This window comes from Chlorocebus sabaeus, chromosome 1, assembly GCF_047675955.1.
Source record: "Chlorocebus sabaeus isolate Y175 chromosome 1, mChlSab1.0.hap1, whole genome shotgun sequence".
NCBI classification, from domain to species: domain Eukaryota; kingdom Metazoa; phylum Chordata; class Mammalia; order Primates; family Cercopithecidae; genus Chlorocebus; species Chlorocebus sabaeus.
In genome coordinates, this window is record NC_132904.1 from 129,108,985 (window position 1) to 129,130,437 (window position 21,453).

At 38.7% G+C, this 21,453-nt stretch overlaps 1 protein-coding gene and 1 non-coding gene across 2 annotated transcripts in view; both read right to left on the reverse strand.

The window, feature by feature from the left end:
• The window catches only part of OPCML (opioid binding protein/cell adhesion molecule like), a 1,159,273-nt gene that overhangs the window by 1,050,972 nt on the left and 86,848 nt on the right, over positions 1 to 21,453 (reverse strand). The gene's annotated exons all lie outside the window — the stretch shown is intronic.
• LOC119626654 (small nucleolar RNA U13) lies at positions 5,849 to 5,950 on the reverse strand. Its single transcript, XR_005242812.1, has one exon. It is a non-coding gene; the product is annotated as a small nucleolar RNA U13 (small nucleolar RNA).

Consider the following 21,453-nt stretch of genomic DNA (forward strand, 5'->3'; position numbering starts at 1 on the left):
CAGAAAGCAGATTGGTTTTATTAGTAACTTTAGAAGTACATGAGTTTCGAACATTAGTTTCACTTCTAAAAATTTATATTAAGAATATAATATAAATACATAGGCAAAAGAATGTTTATCAAGTGCCACATCTGATGCTTAAAATTAACAAATCTGAGTATCTTCATTGCGAAATAAAAACTGTCTCATGCAGTTCTTAACACTAAATAAATATTTATAAAGTATTCAGTATGGTACCTTGACTATAATTAAACCTTATTTATTTAAAATCATTCGCTAAATCCTAGTTAAATGCCATTTGACAATCATTTGTTGAATAGGTAAGTAAAATAGTCACATTGTGTCAATTGAGAAAAGATGCAAAACCATATGTATTGTATGAATCTCAATTTATATATATAATTATATGTCTTTTGAGAGAGACACAGCTATTTGTTTTATATCATACAAAATATTACTATTAAGTCATTTGAGCCTAACTACTTAATAAAAGAAATACCATGTGTATTGTATGAATCTCAATGTTGTTTGTTTGTTTTTGACACGGAGTTTTGCTCTTGTTGCCCAGGCTGGAGTGCAATGGCGCAATCTCAGCTCACCGCAACCTCCGCCTCCTGGGTTCAAGCAATTCTCCTCCATCAGCCTCCTGAGTATCTGGGATTACAGGTATGTGCCACCACGCCCAGCTAATTTTGTATTTTTAGTAGACACGGGGTTTCTCCATGTTGGTCAGGCTGGTCTCAAACTCCCCACCTCATGTGATCTGCCCACCTCAGCCTCCTAAAGTGCTGGGATTACAGGTGTGAACCACCACACCCTCCCGAATCTCAATTTAAAATATATATATATAAAAAATAAATTGAGATTCATACAGTATATATGGTTTTGCATATTACTTTTTTCAAAAGTGTATATCTCATTTGACATATACAGGTAAAAAATTGGAAGAAAATATATCAAAATACTTATGGTTATCTCTGGATAAGAGGAATCGTTACCACTATTAAGAAATCAGTTATCAGAGAAGCAAATACTACATGTTTTCACTTCTTTATGTCCATGAATATTGAGTACTCATGGACATAAAGAAGGGAACAGCAGACACCAGGGCCTACTTGAGGGTGTTGTGTGAGAGGAGGGTGAGGATTGAAAAACCACCTGTAGGGTACTATGCTTATTACCTGAATGCAAAATAATATGAACACCAAACCACCGCAACACGCAATTTACCCATGTAACAAACCTGCACATGTACTCTGAACTTAAAATAAATTTGGAAAGGAAACAAAAGAAATCAGTTCTTAATCTGTCTTTACTTTTAATGTCATTCTATTTTTGCTGTTCTAGGGTTTTGGTAAAGCATGTCTAGATATGTATTTTATTGTATCTATTTAAAACAAAAAAACATTTTTTTAGAAATGGGGACTTACTATGTTAATGGGGTCTTACTCCAGGCTGGAGTACAGCAGTGTGATCAAAGCTCATCGCAGCCTCAAACTTCTGGGCTCAAGTGATCCTCCTGCCTTAGCCTCCCAAGTAGCTGGGATTATAGGCACGAGCCACCACGCCCAGTTTTTAAAATTTATTCTGCTTCTAATTTGTTGTTCTTTCTGAATCTATGAATTTTGTGTTAAATCTGGAAAATTCTCTTGCCATGTCTTTTCCCTTTCTTCTTCTGGAACTTCAATTAGACTTATGTTAGACCTACATGGGAGTCTCTTTCAGTTGTCTTTGACATTTTCCATTTTTTGTTTCCTTATTTTACATCCATGGTTCTCAAACTATAGGTCGAGGAATACTGGGAAACCAGAGTGAATTCACAGGGACACTGTGGGAATGTTTCATTTTTGAGAGAGACATAGCTATTCATTGTATACTATGCAAAATACTAAAACTAAGTTGTTTGAGCCTAACTACTTAATAAAAGAAATGTTGGGGATTTCTTTTGCTCTAGGGGTACTATAAAAAAATTATTGAGGCACTAACACATGAATGGTGACATGAACCAAGGAAGTTTATGAATCTCTATTCTAGATTTTTGGTATTTATTTTGTTAAGATTATCTTCCAGTCATGAATTCTTTCCACAGCTGAAACTAATCTGTTTCGTATCCATCTATTGAAATTTTACTCTCAATTATTATGCTTCATATTTCTAAGAAGTTTTACTTGGTTACTTAAAAATATTACTGGTGGATTTTAATGTTCTCTTATTCCTAAATTATATTCTGACAGCCATTTTTATTTATTTGCGCACACCTATATATACATATTTTATATTCTGCTTTTGAAACATTACCCCATCTGTAGTTTTCAAAGTTCCTTTTCTACACTATACTATGAGCACTGACTTTTCTTCATGGTGGTCTGTTTCCTCATATACGTGATCAGCTACATGTTTTAAAAATTCATGGAAAAGTAAGCAATGCCTGCAATTAAAGTGCGTGCCTTCGGTGAAGATTTGCATTGTTTTTCCCAAGGATTTAAAGTCTTACCAACAACCTATGTCCAAGCTTACAACTTACGGGAGCCACATAGGAGTTGTGAATTAACACTCATGGGAGAGCAGTCGTCAGTTAAGGATTCCAAGAAGCCTCTCTTTCCCCTCCATCCAGAGACATCTTCAACCCAAGCAAGTAGTCCCACTCTCTTCTTCTGCAAGGCCTATGTTCCCCCTTAACCTATTTCAGGATCTTGCCTTTAGGGTCTGTGGCTCCAGGATGGACTCCGGCTGTTTTACCAGGTCCCAGGCTTTATCTCATATCCACATACAATCCCTCAAATTTGCGCTCTAGGGAATGAGGGATCAGAAACTGTCCTAGGGCAGAATTGGCTTCACCTTAACTTATCTTTCTAAAGTAATATTGTTTTGTTGCTTTGTGTTTCTTGAACTTTCCCTTGCTTTCTTGCCAGATCACTATGCATTTAAAAATACTTTAAGTATATTTTTCACAGTATTTCTAAATACACTGGGATTATTTCTGTGTATGCCTCACCTTACCATATTTCCAGAAAGAGGAAAGGATGTTTTTGTATTTTTACACTGAGGAGAAATTACCTTTATAGTTAGATGGGATTACACTATTCACTTTGCTCATGAAAGCTCCCGGCCTCCTCACTCACACCTTTGCTCATTCTGTTTCCTCTACTCAAAACGTCTATGATGTCTATGTCTGTGACACATTTCCGAGTCTTACCTATCCTCAAAGTCCAGAAAAATGCTGCCTCCTGCCTGTAGTCTTCCTCAAACTCCCCTGCAGCTTCCGAAGCTAAGTTTACCTGTATCTTTCCTTTGAGTATCTGTCACTTTCTCCCTCGTAGTGAATATTTAAGTATATCAGACCTTGCTCATTTGTAGTTATAGAAGTTAGTGCTTTGACTGTTTACAAAGGCTTCAGATTTCATCATGGATATTATATTTTAATTTTTGTGAGACCCAAATTTGCATTTGATACTCCATGGCTGAAGTTCAGAAGTGACTTCTATAGCTTGTAAGAGTAGCTGGGAAGGCCCAGGGCACCCATTACCAAGTTTATCTGCGTAGCCCATACATAGGCTAAAAAGGTGGTAAAACTCTGGTTCTTCCAATGGGAAGGGGAAAAAAGTTCCTAATAAGAAAATTGGCTTCTACTGTTGCTAATATAAAAGAAGAGAAAAATAAGTAGATCCAATCAAGTGATGACTTTGGCCAGAAAAAAAATTTTATGTATACATATACACATATATACACACACACATATATATTTAATATATATTCAATATAATATACATTATATTATTTAATATAATACATATTTTTTAAAATAATATTTAAAAGCAAAGATTCAGATTCTGCAGTAGTTCAGACATGAAAGGTCCACCATACATTCTGTACGGAAACTGGAAAAAGCAATTTATGAAGCTATTTTAGCAAGTTCTCTGGATAGTGCAAAAATTGTTCAAGTGAGAGATGGCCTAGTATAGAGTTTATGTTAATGGTGAGATTTATTTTAATAGCTTTATAAATTACTTGAGTTCATATTTATAGAATCATTAAGGGTCCAAAGGGGTCACTTATATTTTTCAGTTATATTTTATTGCATTTTATGTAGCAAATTATATGCTATAGTAAGATTCATGAATATGGGGATTGGTGAAGGTCTCAGGGTATATCGCTTGCAAATGTCAAGGATTTTATGAATGTTTATTAAGTCCTAAAAGGTAAAATTCATGTCTAGCTTAACTTTCTCCCTGACTTCACCTAACAGTGCTTTTCCCATAGTAGGCCCACATTGGTTGAAATGAGTAGGCATTTCATTTGTTGAAAGAAGAAAAAAAAGAAAGCTGTTCTCATCTTTATGTTGCTTTTCCACATTTTGGCATTTCTCCTGGGGTGAGTTTACTTAGGTGTTGTCAGAGGAGATAAGTGAGGAATATGGAGTCTTTCTTCAGTTTCCATTTGTGGAATTGTAACAAATAAATAACATCCTCATTCATTATTAATAGGCTTTCTAGAGATCAAAAAAGTGGATTCCAATTTCCAATGAATAATTCTACTGGCAATTATTTGCAGTTTAAATAAAAGGAAAGGCATTTTATGTGGACGATACAAGCAGTGGATAATTAAAATACAGTAACTGATTTACATAAATAATGAAGATGGGAAATTATCTCTGACTTCGTTTGCAAAACTCAATTTCCAATTCATCCCCCGTGAAGAGGATTAGCCATTTCCACTCTAGCCCCACCTCTCTCTAGAGTGGACAAGAGCACATTATGCATATTGCACAGTTTTTCTCTGGCAAAGGTGTAAGAGGGATCTAATTTCAGCTGCTCACATTTGAAAACAAAGAACTGAGCCTATATAGTTCCTTTAAAATGTTTTAATTAAGAGCTATAAATAATGATTTCCAAAATACACAGGTGCATTCTCAAACACACCCTCTACATGCAACCACATACAAACATATGCACAAAGTGCAGTCACAAAATACCCAGTTGAGGATTGCGTAGTAGATGAGTTTTAAAACTAGCAGTAAATTGTTCATTCTCAAATTAAAAAAAAAAAAAAAATGCTAACATACCTACTGCAACAAGAACAACAACAAAATACTACATTACTTATATTGTCACTTTCAAAAAGAAAAGAAGAAAAATAATAACAAAAACCTAGGAGCTGACTGTTACATAAATGAATGCAAAAAGACTGTTAAGTTTTGGTTCCTCCATTTGGTGTATTTTTGACTTGGCAAAATGAAAGATGGAATATAGTGAGGCAACGGGTAAGGAACTGTGTGGCCATCTTTTGCGATCGGTCCCCTCATCCCAAGGCTTTTATATTGATAGAATTCCCCTATTTTGACTTTAGTCAAAATCCACATATTGCATGAGTTAACAGTTTCACTCCACTCATCTTTCACTTAAAATTTTCTCAGGATCTGGAGGTTCTGGGCTGACAAGCTCACAAATGTGATCTCAGAGTCCAGTATCCCACATTCAAGTTTCCACATTCACATTTGTGAGCGCCAGGATGTACTATGTCCTGTATCAAGGACTACTTGCAAAAATGAAAGAGCGTACAATTAGGGAAATATGGGTTTATGGCCCAGTTCCACCGCTTACTAGCTGTGTGACCTTGAATAGTTACTAAAATTGTCAGTTTCTTCAAGCTGTAAAGTGAGGATAATAATAGAACCGAACTTGCATGGTTCTTCTGAGGAGCAAGGGTAATACTTTATGTGAAAACCCCTGCATAACTACATAACTCTAAATCTTTCAGTCCTTAGGACTCAGGTATGATGGAATGCTGTTCTATTTTGGTTCATTTATACACACTCATGGCTTCATTTTTGTTGTTGTTGTTGTTTTCACATCAGATAGGTAATGTGCCGACGTCATAAGAAGGTTCAAGGGTGGCACGTCTCACACATGCGTGTGAGCCCAGCCATCACACTTAGGAACCACAGAAGCACCTGCTTCATTTCTTTTCATCTAAGCCTAATGATTGAGTTTTTAGCACACCTATCTAATTTATACGACACCTTATTTCTCTGACGATAAACCAACATTTATTTGTTAACTGATGATGTTGCCTAATGATCAGGACCCAGATTGTAACGTGTTATGTGTCAGCCAAGCTGAATGCTGTCATGAGATAGACCCACAAAACGGTAGAGCTTGTTCTGCCTGCCACAGACGGAAGCCATTATCAATAACCCAATAATATCAATAGAGGCTCAGATGAGATGGCGGGCAGAAGCTATTTCCTCCACCTTCTATCACCTTTTGGGCTCTTCCTGGGGAGTCAAGATGTGTTGCAGTCCGCAGTGTAAATGTTTCAGCATCATGTGCACTTGGGAAATTGCAGGTCCTTTCACAGAGAAATCCCATAGAGAAGACAATTAGGGCCTGGTACACGTTTCCTTCAGAGACCTCTCACACCTCCGCCAAACGACTCCTCCCTTCCCCTTTAAATGCAGGATAACCAGAATGGATCACTTAATATTTGTTAAGCATGCCATACACTTCAAAACCTCTGCAACCTCACTCACCTCTCCCCTCTTGCCTGCAAACCTTGCAATGCCTTCTTACTCCTGATATCCACCCAAATTCTCTGACTGCAAACTTGGAGTCATCCTTGATTAAACCATTCAACAGTCACCTTATCTATGAAATAGTTTCCCACACTTTGCCTAATGGAAAATTTAGTCACTTTATCACCTTCTACCCATGGCTCTTTTTACATTATGAGGCATTTTTCAAAGTGCACACCAACTGGGCCTGCTTGCATAGGAGAAGGATCTAGATTGCATGCAGTCTCATATCCCATACTGCTACTCAGCCGGGACAGCATCAGTCAGTGAATGTCAATGAGAGATACATGAAAGACCCTTTACCCAGGAAGAGTTGGAAAATCTAAGCCCCTGTTCCTTAGATGTAAACTATCTTAAACAGATGAAGCTAAGGCTTGACTAAGAAAGTAAGCCTGAGCCACAAAGGTTTACCTTTAGCCCATCTCAAACCCCATGAAGTGATAAGAAACCCACGTTAGGGGTGAGAGTGCAGCTCATAAGAGCACTGACAGAAGTAAGAGCTGTGCCAGTGGATGAAAAATGTTGATGATTGTCTAAACAATAGAAAGCAAATAGTATCAAAGTTGTGGGGACAAAAAGGGACAACAGATAAAACAAGAGTCCAAAATGCATGCAAGAGAGGGCTTGTGGGATGAGAAAGCCAGGAAGTGTGAGCAGGGGTTAACAGGGAATATAGCGGGCAGTCTGGGGTAGATGCTGGTGTCTCTGAGGCTGCTAGTCTGTGGCGGTTGATGTTTGGTGTCAGCTCGACTAGATGGAGAATGCCTAGATGGCTGGTGAAGCATTGTTCCTGGGTCTGTCTGTGAGGAGACTGACATTTGAGTCAGTGGACCGGAACAGAAAGATCCCCCTCAATGTCAGTGGGCACTCTCTAGTCAGCTGACAGTGCCGCTGGAGCAGGGCAGGAGGAAGAAGCGGGAGGAGAAGTTTGCCGCGTCTTCTGGCTCACTCTCTTCCCAGGCAGGGACTCTTGTTTCCTCTCCTCCTGCCTTTGGACATCGGACTCCAGGCTCTTCAGCCTTTGGACTCTGGAACTTGCACCAGTGGCCTCCCCGGGGCTCTCAGGACTTAGGCTCCAGTCAGGCGGCTGTACTGTCGGCTTCCCTGGTTTTGAGGCCTTTAGACTTGGACTGAGCCACTACCAGCTTCTCCCCCAGCTTGCAGATGGCCTAACTTGGTGGGACTTCCTCGTGTAAAATCATGTGAGCCAATTCTCCCTAATAAACTCCCTTTCATGTATACATGTATCCTATTCATTCTGTCCCTCTGGAGAACCCTCATACGTAGCCCCTCCACCACTATCCCACTTCTTCACTTGACCAAGTCAAGCCTGTGGTATTTGTAGCACTGAAAAGCAGTTTGTGTGTGGGCACTGGCCCAAAGAGGCACCACAAATGGTGACCATGGGTCCCTCCATGGGGGGAGATAGACCCAGCAACACAGTATGAGCCTCCTTCCACTGCCACACAAACCAGAACACAGGCAGGTAAACAGACCCAGGCCAGGAGGAGAGGGAAGCTTGGCAAAAAAACAAAAGGAAACACAGAAAATCAAATCTTATTCTCCATTTGAAGGAAAATACACTTTTTAAAAAGCAGCATTCAATAGAGCAAAGAAGAGACAAAGACCTTAAGCTATATTAACGTCCTTAGAGTTACTCTAGAAAAATGCTAAATCTTTAAACAGAAACAACTATATCTTGAAATTAAGAATGATCTTCAAAGTAAAATAATGGTAAGTGATAATGTTCTAAATATTAAAACATCATGATGGCTGTAGATGAAGAGTAACAGCTAGAAGATCAAACTAGGGTTTCTCTAAAAAATCATAAATAAGAAAGAAAGAAATAGAAAATATGAACAGAAAATTAAGAGATATAGAGGGGTCTGAAAAAGAAAAATGAGCAGAAAAAAAGATAAAAAATATTTGAAGCAATTTACTTAGAGCTGAATAAATACATGGATTTTCAGATTGAAAGGATCTACCTCATGCCAAAATGAGTTTTAAAAGGTTCACAACTTTCAACATTATGGTAAAATGTCAGAACACCATACATAAAGAAACATTTTAAAAATTTCCAGAGAGAAAATAACAGATTACTTACAATAACATAGAGATTAAATTTACATCTTATTTTTTAACAGCAAAACTAAATGCTACCAGAAAATGATCCGAGATTGTTATTTTAAACCCATACTCCATACCCTGGCAAACTTGCATTCAAGTATGAGGACAAAATGAAGATTTTTGAACCTACAAAGACTTGGAAATTTTGCCATCCATAAATACTTCAGGGAAAAAAAATATATAAGGAAAATCCCATAAAATAAAAAACAAAACCAAGTAAAAAGATATAAGAAAGAGTAGTAATCAAATAAAACACTAAAAGTTATAGTCAAGTTTAAATAACTGTTGATGCTTGAGGTTTTAAAAATGTATAAAATAACCATCTGGAACTAAAACCCCAGATGTTCTCAACCGAGGAGTTTGCAGAGAGAGTGGTGAGAAGTGTAAGAAAACTACATGTTTTATTCTTATGTAAGAGGAAGATATAGATATTATAGCTGTCGACAGGATTGTTAAAATTGTTAAAAATACAAGTGTAACCACTAGAAGAACAGAAATAGATATATAAATTTCAAATCACAACGGAGGGAATATAATGGAACAAAATATAAAATCAATTCAGCCACAGGCAAGATTCAAACAAATAACGGAAAAACAAACAAACAAACCAACCCAGTAAAGTTAAAGTATATCAGCAATCACACAAAAAAGTTCATTTTAAACTCTGAAAAATAAAATGCAGTTACATGTGGAGTACAAGAGGGCCCCTGAAATTAAAAGACACAGAGGGAATAACAAAGGATGGAAAAATGAATACTAGGTATGACGCAGTAAGACATAGATATTTGATCCTTGCACCTTATTCCCTGTAATTTCTGATAGGAGTGATGTCTTTGGTTCTAGTGGGGTGACTCTTTGAGGGCCCTAGGTCACTTCAGATGGGGGCTGCTTGCTGGGAAGACCACAGCATCATAAGCCCCTTGCAACTTTAAGCCCCCATCCTGACCTCTGGGGAGGGGAAAAGAGCTGGAGATGAAGTTGATCCCCAATGGTCAACGATTTAATAAATCAGGCCTATGTAATGAAACCTTCATGAAAGCCCTTAAGTATTAACAGGTTCAGAGCGCTTCCAGGTTGGTGAACACATCAAGGGGCTGGGAGGGGGTGCACCCGGAGAGGGAGGGAGGCTCCATGTCCCCACACACCGCACCCCATGCCTTGCTCTTCTAACTCCTTCCATTTACTTGTTCCTGAGTTCTGTTCTGTACAATCAGCTGCTAATAATAAATAAATAAACTTCCTGAGGTCTGTGGGCCTTTCTAACAAATTATGGAACCTAAGAGTCGCAGGAACCCCGATTTGTGGCAGGTTGGTCAGAAGTATGGTGGAAACCTGGGACTTGTGATTGGCACCTGAAGTGGGGCAGTCTTGTGGGACTGAGCCCTCAGCCTGCAGGTTCTATGCTAGCCCCAGATAGTGTCACAACTGAGTTGGAGCACTGGGCTCCCCGTTGGTGTCCGGAGAGTAAAAGATTTTTTTTTTAAAACCAACCTCAAGCAAACAAAAATAAAAACGAACAAACAAAACTCCACCATGCCACACCTAGACGAGTTTACAGGAAAAATACCATCTGTTTCAGGGAATAGGAAATGTTTATGAGGCCAACCTAACTTTTTTCTTTTCTTTTCTTTTCTGTTTTTTTTGAGACAGAGTCTTGCTCTGTCGCCCAGGCTGGAGTGCAGTGGCCGGATCTCAGCTCACTGCAAGTTCCGCCTCCCGGGTTCCCGCCATTCTCCTGCCTCAGCCTCCCGAGTAGCTGGGACTACAGGCGCCGCCACCGCGCCCGGCTAGTTTTTTGTATTTTTAGTAGAGACGGGGTTTCACCACGTTGACCGAGATGGTCTCCATCTCCTGACCTCCTGATCCGCCCACCTCAGCCTCCCAAAGGGCTGGGATTGCAGGCGTGAGCCACCGCGCCCGGCCCAACCTAAGTCTTATACCAAAACCAAACTACAAAGAAGAAACAAAAGGAGCACTTTTGGTTAGGCAGGAATCTAGACCCAACATGGCGGCGTTACCCTGCCTAGCAGGCCTTTTGTCCGACTCCCCTCACCCCAGTACACGCCGCAGACTTACATGGTCAGAGTTCGGCTGGGCAACCACACTCCCTCCTGACCTGCAGCTCGCCTGCATTCCACAAGTTCCAACAGCAGTTTCGGTTGACAGTTTCCAAAGACCCCTTCCTCATGACCCTTCCTCAACTCCTGCCCTAGCAGTTTCAAGACCCCCCAGGCCCTCTGCACAACCAGCTTCCCTCCCTCTCAGGCTCTAAGAAGCCCCTACCCTCCTCCCTCAGCGCGACTTCCTCATCTCCCGCCTTTGGGCCGAGGAACCTCGCCTGCAAGCCCTAATAAAAGGCTATTGCTATTCTCACTGCCATCTGCCTTATGTCTTCGTTCCCAGTTCGGCTCCAGCCTCAGTTTACCTTTACATTCTTTCTCTAAGATTCCTAAATAAAATGAGCAAGTCAAATCCAGCTACGAATTAAAAGAATATTATATCATGACAAGCACATTTAATTCAGGAATACCAAAATGGCTTAACATCAGGAACGCCATTACTGTAACTAGATATGATAATAGATTAAAAGAGAAATCCCATGTAATAATCTTAATAAAAGTTGAAAAGCATTTGATAAAATTTAATGACTATTCCTGAGTAAACCAACAAACTTTTTGGCCAGCTAGAAATAGATGGAAAGTCTTTAATTTTATAAAAGCTTTAAGCAGAATCCAGGCAGGGTGTGGTGGCTCACACCTGTAATCCCAGCTTTGGGAGGCCAAGGCGGGTGGATTAACTGAGGTCAGGAGTTCGAGACCAGCCTGACTAACATGGTGAAACCCCGTCTCTACGAAAAATACAAAAATTAGCCAGGCATGGTGATGCATGCCTGTAATCCCAGCTACTTGGGAGGCTGAGGCAGGAGAATTGCTTGAACCCAGGAGGCGCAGATTGCGGTGAGCCAAGATCGTGCCATTGAACTCCAGCCTGGGCAACAAGAGCAAAACTCCATCTTAAATAATAATAATAATAATAATAATAAAAATTAAGAAATGATTATTATCAACATTTGGCCAGGTGTGGTGGCTCACGCCTGTAATCCCAGCGCTTTGGAAGGCCAAGGTGGGTGGATCAACTGAGGTCAGGAGTTCGAGACCAGCCTGACCAACAGGGTGAAACCCTGTCTCTACTACAAATGCAAAAATTAGCTGGATGTGGTGGCAGGTGCCTATAATCCCAGCTAATTGGGAAGCTGAGGCAGGAAAATCTCTTGAACCTGGGAGGCGGAGGTTGCAATGAGCCAAGATCATACCATTGCACTCCAGCCTGGCAACAAGAGTGAAACTCCCTCTCAGGGGGGAAAAAACCACACAGAAACCTACAGCAATTATGTGCGTGTATATATGTGTGTGTGTGTGTGTGTGTGTGTGTGTGTATGTGTATGATTTCTATTAGAGCTTGGAGCAAGAAAAAACAAAGACCACTTTCTACATTACACTACAGGCTTAGCCAATAAAAATGTCAAAGTAAATATATAAATAATATAAATATCACAAAGAAACAGAAAATTGTCATAATTTTCTGCAGTATGATTGCCTACATGTAAAAGAATTTGAGGGTTTTACAGATAAATTATTAGAATAAGAAATTGTTAAAATAAGAAAGTTCTGTAAGGTGACAGACACATTCTCATCCATAAAAGTCAATTATTATGTGTTAGCACAAATTATAAACTAGAATTTGTAATTAAAAATAAATCCAGATCTATGCCTCTCTTTCTGTTACAAACACACACAGAGTAAAGTGCATTTGGAGAAGGAAAAAAAGCCCAAGAATGATATGAAAATTTTGAAAAAGAAAAAAACGGTAGGCAATTGCTCTATCAGTTTTACTATCACATGAAAAAAAAAAAACTATTCTAAGAAAAACAATTGGACTATTGATACGAAAAGGAAATACATGGAATAGAACTTAAGAATTAAGAAATAGATCCATAGATTCATGGGTATTTATTTTTGTTAAGGTATAGGATGTAATTTCAAGTAAATATAGACAGGATATACTATTTATATGATTGTTTCATAGAAAACTAAACTACATAGATCTTCTCTCACACTATATGCAAACTATACATTTTACAATTTCAAAAGGATTAGAGAGTTAAATGATAATAAATAAACAACCCTTTATGATTATTGTTGTGTTTTTGTTTGTTTGTTTTAAAAGTCTTGTTTGGGGAAGTTTTCCTAAGTAGACTTTGAAAGAATAAGTCACAGTGGAAAAAGTGGACAGATTTGATGAGAGAAGAATTTTAAACTTCCGTAACTTAAAAATAAAAATGTATAGGCAACGTTAAAAAACACGCAAATGTCTTTGAAAGATATTTTCAACATACAAATAAAAGTTCTATATCATATATATGTGTATAAAGAACTCCCAAATTATTTTTTTAATTGTTAAAGAACTCACCAGAGCACAAATTATGTTAAAATGTAATTCAAATACAAATTTCAAGTGTTCAATAAATACATAAAAATGTATGTAGCTCTACTAAAATCAATAAAATACTAATAATAATACCTCAGGTTTATTGAGGGCTTGCTACTGGCCAGCCACTGTTTTAGGGTTTACTTGTGCTAATTTTGAAGCCTTACAACCAAGCCTTATAGTGAGTAGTTTTCCCACTGCAAAGAAAGGAGAGGTTATCTGGAGAACCAAAATAACTTACCCACAGATACTCAGCTAGTTGCAGTGGAGCTTGGGTTTCAACTGAATTTGACTAGGTCCTAAACCAGTTCACTACCCTGTCGTGCTTTTATTGTTTTTATTTTTTCAGTTATCAAATTGGCACAAGTCTTTTAAAAAGGTCGATAATATTCAGTGTTAGTAAGGGTGAGAAAAACTTTTTATTCTCAGATATTCTTGGAGGCATTATAAATTGATAGTCTTTTTAGTGCAATATGGTGGACTCTTTAAAAACCGTTTAAAGCACACTACTTGACCCAAGAATTCCGCTTCCAGGAAAATAACCATTAAGAAACAGTTAACACATGCAAAAGGTATTTACAAAAGAATGCTTATGGTACCATTATTTGCAAGAGTGGAATCTCAGAATCAACATACATATCAGTAAATAGGCTTCTAGTGAAACAATTTGGGGAAAATCTATGCAATAAAACAGCATTCAATCTTTAATAAAAAGGAAGTAGGTCCATTCTTACTAAACTAATATGAATTGATATGGAACAGTTGCAAAACATGGTGACCTACTGTTCCCTGAAAAACTATTGCAAAAGCAAACATATTTAAACCTGTGTGTGTGTGTGTGTGTGTGTGTGTGCGCGTGTGTGTCTTTTTTTCCTGAGGGAAGAAGGTAAGAAGAAAAAAGCTTATGAGTTTATGTGTAATCATTCAGAAGAGACTAGGAAGACACACAGCAAGCTGTTTTCACTATTACCAATGGTTCCTGCTTGACAGAGGAATAGAAGTGTGTTTGGTTGGAAAGCAGAGAATGGGAAACTATGGACTTAAACATGATACTTAATAGCAATAGCTATTCTTTGAGTCTTTTTCAAGAAGATACTCATGTAATATTTGTGAAATGAAAACAATAATAAAAGATAAAAAATAAAAGTGATGAAATGAAAACTTAACCCACAGAAAACGCAGACAATTTAAACAAGAACATTAGACAGCACATTATTGCAATAGTTGCATACCATCACAGCAATGCAGGGTCATGGCAGGGATGCCCATTGTCAGGCCTCTGAACCCAAGCCAAGCCATCACATCCCCTGTGACTTGTACGTATGTGCCCAGATGGCCTGAAGTAACTGAAGAATCACAAAAGAAGTGCAAATGCCCTGCCCCGCCTTAACTGATGACATTCCACCACAAAAGAAGTGAAAATGGCCGGTCCTTGTCTTAAGCAATGACATTATCTTGTGAAATTCCTTTTCCTGGCTCATCCTGGCTCAAAAAGCTCCCCCACTGAGCACCTTGTGACTCCCACTCCTGCCCGCCAGAAAACCACCCCCCCCTTTGACTGTAATTTTCCTTTACCTACCCAAATCCTATAAAACGGCCCCACCCTTATCTCCCTTCCCTGACTCTCTTTTCGGACTCAGCCCGCCTGCACCCAGGTGATTAAAAAGCTTTATTGCTCACACAAAGCCTGTTTGGTGGTCTCTTCACACGGACGCGCAGGACACCCATCTGGGAAATAAATGTGATCAACCACTCTAAAGATTCGGGGTGCTTAAAGAGCCCCAACCCATCTTTTATACAAAAGCTTCACAGCACCTTTCTGTTTTAGGAAAGTGCTAGGTTCCACACTGGGTGTTTTTTATGTATCATGCCAAGTCATTTCACTGAGATCTGCTGGCGATTCAGCCAGGAGCTTTCAGATTCCTTCTCATTTTACCAACATCAAGCTGCATCCTTAACACAAGGCTGATTCTGAAGTGATTCCACTAACAGATGCAGAGATAGCTTTGGCAGAAATAACTTCAGGCTCCTATTCGTTTTCCTTGTTGAAACATGCACAGCATTGCTCATTACAGTTAATCAGACTCACAACACTTCATCCTGGCTGAAAATAATAGGCCCCATTGTACATTAGTAACCAGGTTACTTCACCCCTTCATTGCTGCAGTTAACACCTATTATTTCCTCCAGGCACCAATATTTTGAAACGGGATCATTTAGCTCTGAAGTATGTTAAGTGTTGTGTGTGCAGAGCTTCTTTTGTCAGGAGGAGGAATTCGAGGTGGCTGAGTCTCTGTCCTAGCTGTTGAGCTACCTGTATAAAAGTCAGTGTTGACATCCACAGCACACACCCTACGTTTAGAAACAGGGCTTTGGGGACAGGGTACCTTGGCTCACACCTGTAATCCCAGCATTTTGGGAGGCAAAGGTGGGAGAGTCGCTTGAGGCCAAGAGTTCAAGACCAATCTGGGCAACATAGACTCTGTCTCTACCAAAAAGAAAAAAAAAAAAAAACTAAATAGAAAGGGAGCCTTGGGTGTCCTCTTAATATGCTGTTATTGAGCCTGAGACTCGGAAGATCAGAAGGATTACAGCATGAGATACTGGCCTTCCCCTCTGTTTGCACTGGAAACCTCTGAGAACAGGGGAGACATGGCCTTTTCTAAATGCTTCCCCACACCTCAAGTAGAAGCAGCAGCGAGGAGCAGAAAAGCAGGCTGCAGCCTTCTTCCTGCTAGCTCCAAGCGTGTTCAAGCAGAGGAGGATGTAGAGAATGAACTGCTTAATGTTCTGAGAGAGAAACAAGGTACCCATTTGGTGACACAGAAAAAAAAAGTTAGTCTCCTTCTCTCAACAAGCTTAAAGCTATCAGAGTATAATTTTCAAAACGTTAAACATGTCTTTTATACAAATATTAAGTGAGTGCATGTCAAAGATGTATTTAACTTATTAATGAAAGAACCAAAAGAAGAGTAAGACGATTTGAGAGACTGAGTTAGTTATATATATAGGGCTGAAAAAATGTTAGAAGAAGATTGCTAAATCAAATATAAAACTGGTTAATGTCCTACAGAATGAAAACCTAATTTCTAGGGTTATCTTTTCTCACTTTGGACAAGAATAATTTACATTGATATTAGTCATATAAAAGTTGATATTTACACTTACAGGGTAACAAAATATCCTAATCAATAATAAATACTAAGTCAAACATTTGCATCCCTAGAGAAATAGTTAAACCTCAAATTGCCTAAGAACACTTCATCATGATATTGAAAAACCATGTCGCTTTCCTTTTTCTTTTCTCTAACTTTGAGTTTTTGTTTGTTTTGCATGCAGCTGTGTCCATGGTGATCCTGGATGGTGGATGGAGACCATCATACCCCATCTACACAATTTCAGGTATGAAAGGTCACCAAGAGACCACAGACCAATTTCCTCTCTCCACACGGGTTTGGGTTAAATGACAAGAAGTCAATTTTGTGTAAAGGGGCTGTCGACATGAGCTTATGCCATAAGCTTAAACTCAGGCAGACCTGCTCTCTACCACTTTTTGGCTAAACATAATCCCAGACCAATTTTCTCATCTGTAAGTGCAGGTAATAATGGCACCTACCTCATAGACTGGAGTGGGGAGTAAAGGAGATAATCCAGGCAAACTGTTTCCTCGACTGTCTAGCATTTACCCAACAGTTAGCAAATGCTGCTGCTGTTGTTGCTGTTTCTACACCTTGCAACTAGATTCTATCATCACTCATCATCTGGAGAATGTGGTAAAATTTAACTGCAGTTGGATCCAACTTGGGAAAAGGAGAGAAACTCACAAAATAATAACATAAATTGCAGAAAATGTAATTTCCCCACTGGCTAAGTTGTCCTTGAACTAGCTTTCTATGCACTCCAGAGCAGATTTTAAGCAAAGATTGGTTCGAGGATTATAGCTTTACTATTCTTCCTCTGAGGAGAAAAGGAAAAGTGAGAAACAAGCAGGAATTTACATGCAGTGTTGGTGGGAGATATAAAGTTGATTGGGAGGATGAGAAGACGGGGCTGAGGAGAGAAGGGACGGGGGCTGCCAAGACTGTTTAAAAAGTCAGATGTGACTGTCCCTTAGTGATGTGTCTGTGATTTTATGATCTAAAAGGGGGTCAAAAATATCTGTTCCACCCACCTCACTGGGATAGTATAAAGATAAAAGAAATAGAGCAAAACTTTAAAAGTATGTTCTGCTCATTCTGCTAATAAGAGTCTCATCTTTTTATTCTGCTTACTGGGTCTGTAGGAGACGAGGAAGCTCAGACATTTCACTCTGAACTACACAGTGGTTATGAGATTTAAGCCTCTCTCCAACAAGAACAGAACTCCTTTAGCCTTTTGGTAATCAGTTTTGTAGTTGAAATAGCAATGGATACATTGATATCCTTTGTAGTTTGCATCCCTGTTTTCTGTTGGACAAAAGTTAGGTATTTGCAGAGTTTTTAAAAATTCCCTTACTATATATTTTTGAATAATCATGTTGACGTATAACTTACATACCATAAACCCACCCACTGTAATATAACTAGTTTATTTTATTTTATTCTTTTTAGAGACAGGGTCTTGCTCTGCTGCTTGGGCTGTAGTGTGGTGGTGTAGTCATAGCTCACTGCAATTTCTAACTGCTGGGCTCAAGGGATCCTCCCACTTTGGCCTCCCAAGTGGCTGGGACTATAGGTGCACCACCAGGCCCAGCTGCTAATGATCTTTAGTAAATTACAGACTTGTGCAACTACCACAACCCAGTTTTAGAACCCTTTCCAAAATCTAAAAATGATTCCTCATTCTTGTTTGTTGTTACTCTCCATTTTCATCCTGCAGTCCCAGGCAACCATAAGCTACTTTTTCTCTATAGATTTGCCTTTTCTGGACATTTTGTAAAAGTAGAATCACACAACATTTTGTCATTTGTGTCTGGCTTTTTTATACAGCATACATTTTTCAAGATTCATTCATGCTTAAGCATGTTTCAGTAGCTTCTTTGTATTGTTGAATATTACATTGCATAGATTACTACATTTTCTTCACTCATTCACCAGATGAACATTTGCACTGTATCCAATTATTTAGTATGAGTAATTTTGATATGAGCTTTTGCATACAAATCTCTTTACAGACATATTTCATGTCTCTTAGATAGATACCTAGGAGTAGAATTGCTGTGCCATATATTAAGTGTATGTTTTTATTAAACTGCCAAACTCATTTTTAAAGTACCCATAGCATTTTGCATTCCCATAGCAATGTATGAGAGTTCCAGGCTCCTCATATCTTTGTCAGCTCTTGTTATTGTCTTTTTTTTTTTTAATTGAAAACGCATCTCAATGTGGTTTTAATCTGCATTTCCCTAATATATAATAATGTTAAGCATCTTTACATGTGCTTCTTAGCCATTCGAATATGTTCTTTGAAGAGATACCTATTTAAGTCCCTTGGTCTTCTGTTTTTAATAATTTCAAGTTTTATTTTAGATTCAGGCAGTACATGCACAAGCTTGTTGCCTGGTATATTGCGTGATGCTGAGGTTTGAGGTATGAATGATCCATCACCCAGGTACTGATCACAGTACCCAATAGATCATTTTCAGCCCTGGCCTCCTTCTCTCCCTTCTCCCCCCATAACTTCCCATTTTCTATTGTTGCCATCTTTATGTCCCTGAGTACCTAATGTTTAGCTCCCACTTATATGGGAGAACATGCAATATTTAGCTTTCTGTTCCTGCACTGACTCACTTAGGTTAATGGCTTCCAGCTGCATCCATGTTGCTGCAAAGAACATTATTTCATTCTTTTTCATAGCTGCATAGTATTCGGTGGAGTATATCTACCACATTTTATTTACCCAATCCACCATGGAGGGGCTCTTAGGTTGACTTCATGTCTCTGCTATTGTGAACAGTTTGGTGAGGAACATACAATCCAAGTATCTTTTCGGTAGAATGGACATCTTTTGCTTATTTTTAAGTTGAGTTCTTTGTCTTACTGTTAAGTTAAAAGTATTTTTATATATTCCATGTGTAAGTGTTTTATTAGCTATGTAATTTAAAATACTGGCTCTCAGCCTGTGGCTAGCTTTTCATTTTCTTAGTGGTGTCTTTAGAAGCCTGAAAGTTCTAAATTTTGAAAAAGTGCAATGTACTATTTTTCCCTTTGTGAATCATGCTTTTTGTATCATTTCTAAGAACTCTTTGCATAACCGAGGATCACAAAGATTTTCTTTTATGTTGTATTCTAGAAGTTTTATAGTTTTAACTTACACTGAAATCTACAATCTATTTCTAATTGTTTTTAATGTATGATATAAGACAGTGTTTAAAATTAATCATTTTACATGTGGATATTCAGTTGTGCCACTATCACTCGTTGAAAACATTATCCTTTACCCATGAAATTACCTTGGCACCCTTGTCAAAATTCGATTAACCATAAATAACATGTTGGCTATTTTTTACCTGAACATTCAATTCTATTCCATGAGCTACATGTCTAACCTTGCCCCAGTGCCACCCTTTATTTATTCCTGTAGAAATATCTAGTGTTTTTTGTTTTTTTGTTTTTTTGTTTTGTTTTTGAGACAGAGTCTCACTCCCAAGCTGGAGTGCAAGGGCACAATCTTGACTCACTGCATCCTCCACCTCCCGGGTTCAGGTGATTCTCCTACCTTAGCCTCCCGAGTAGCTGGGATTACAGATGCACCAGTACGCCCGGCTGATTATTGTATTTTTAGTACAGATGGGATTTCACCATGTTGGCCAGGCTGGTCTTGAACTCCAGACCTCAGGTGATCCGCCCGCCTCATTGTACCAAAGTGTTGGGATTACAGGCATGAGCCACCTCACCCAGTCCAGAAATGTCTAGCGTTTTCAACCCCAAGTCTTGGATATCATCATCTAGAGATCCAGGAATACAAAAAGGAAAGCTTGTAACATATATTTTGTATACACAATTCACAAGATCAACATGATCACAGTGAATATTGTGGTTTATCACTACTGCCAAATTTGTAATCTATTAACACATACAGACAAATAATAACACATAATAACAAAAGCCGCCTATAAATTTGGTGAATTTTCTAGATTAAAACTACAAGTGTGGATAATTAACAAGTATTAGTTTATTATTATGCACCATCCATGTTTAGTCTTCACATGTTCATAATTATTTTGGTTTCCTATCTGTAAAAAATTTCCCTGTCCTCTTTGCTAAAAGAACTTCCCTTTGTTCAGGTGTTGAGAAATGACATGATCATAGAAGATGTACCTCTCTGTAGCACTAGCAGCTGAACCACTATTATTCTGGGCCAAAGATCCCCAAGCTTTTTTCTGCAAAAGGACAGAGAGTAAGTATTTTAAGTTTTGCTGGACATAAAGTCTCTGTAACAACTACTGAACTCTACCATTGTCTTGGAAAGCAACTAAAGGCAATGTGTAAATGAATGGGTGTGACTGTGTTTTAATAAAACTGGATTTATATCAACAGGTAACAACAGCAGGCTTTGACTGTGGGCCTTAGTTTGCCAAACTCTGGTATAGTGTGGTTTCCTAGGGTTGCTGTGACAAATCACCACAGATTAGGAGGCTTAATAGAACAAACATTTGTTCCCCAAATTTCTGGTCTCCAGAAGTCTGAAATCAAAGTTCTGAAGGCTCCAGAGAATTATCCCTTGCCTCCCTCAGGTTCTGGTGGCTCCTGACATTCCTTGGCTTGTAGCGGCATCACTCCAGTCTCTATCTTCATCTTCACATGGCCTTCCTCTCGGTGTCCTCTCCTCATCCTATAAGAACACTTGTCATTGGAAATGGGGTTTGCTATAAATCCTAGATGATTTTGTATCAAGATCCTTAACTAATTACATCTGCAGAGTTGCTATTTCTAAATAATGTCTCACATTCTGAGGCTCCAGGTAAACCTACATTTTGTGGGGGGCGGGGGGGTAGCCACAATTCAACCACTATTCAACACCTGGTCTAGGCTAATCATGGTAATCCCATTCTTCTTTGTCATGAATTGTTTTGTAGAAAGCATGGGACCCCTTTCTAGCCAGTGAGGCTATACAGGCTGTTTATGGGGAAATCCAGGGAAAATGTGTTCTTATTTGATGAAAAATAAGCACAGGCACATTTCTTATACTTTCCTGCCTCTGGCGGTTGTCTTATGCTAAGAGTTGATGCAGTTCCCTTGTGACCATAAGAACAAAAGCCAGAAGAATTGCTGAGAAGCTCATACAAA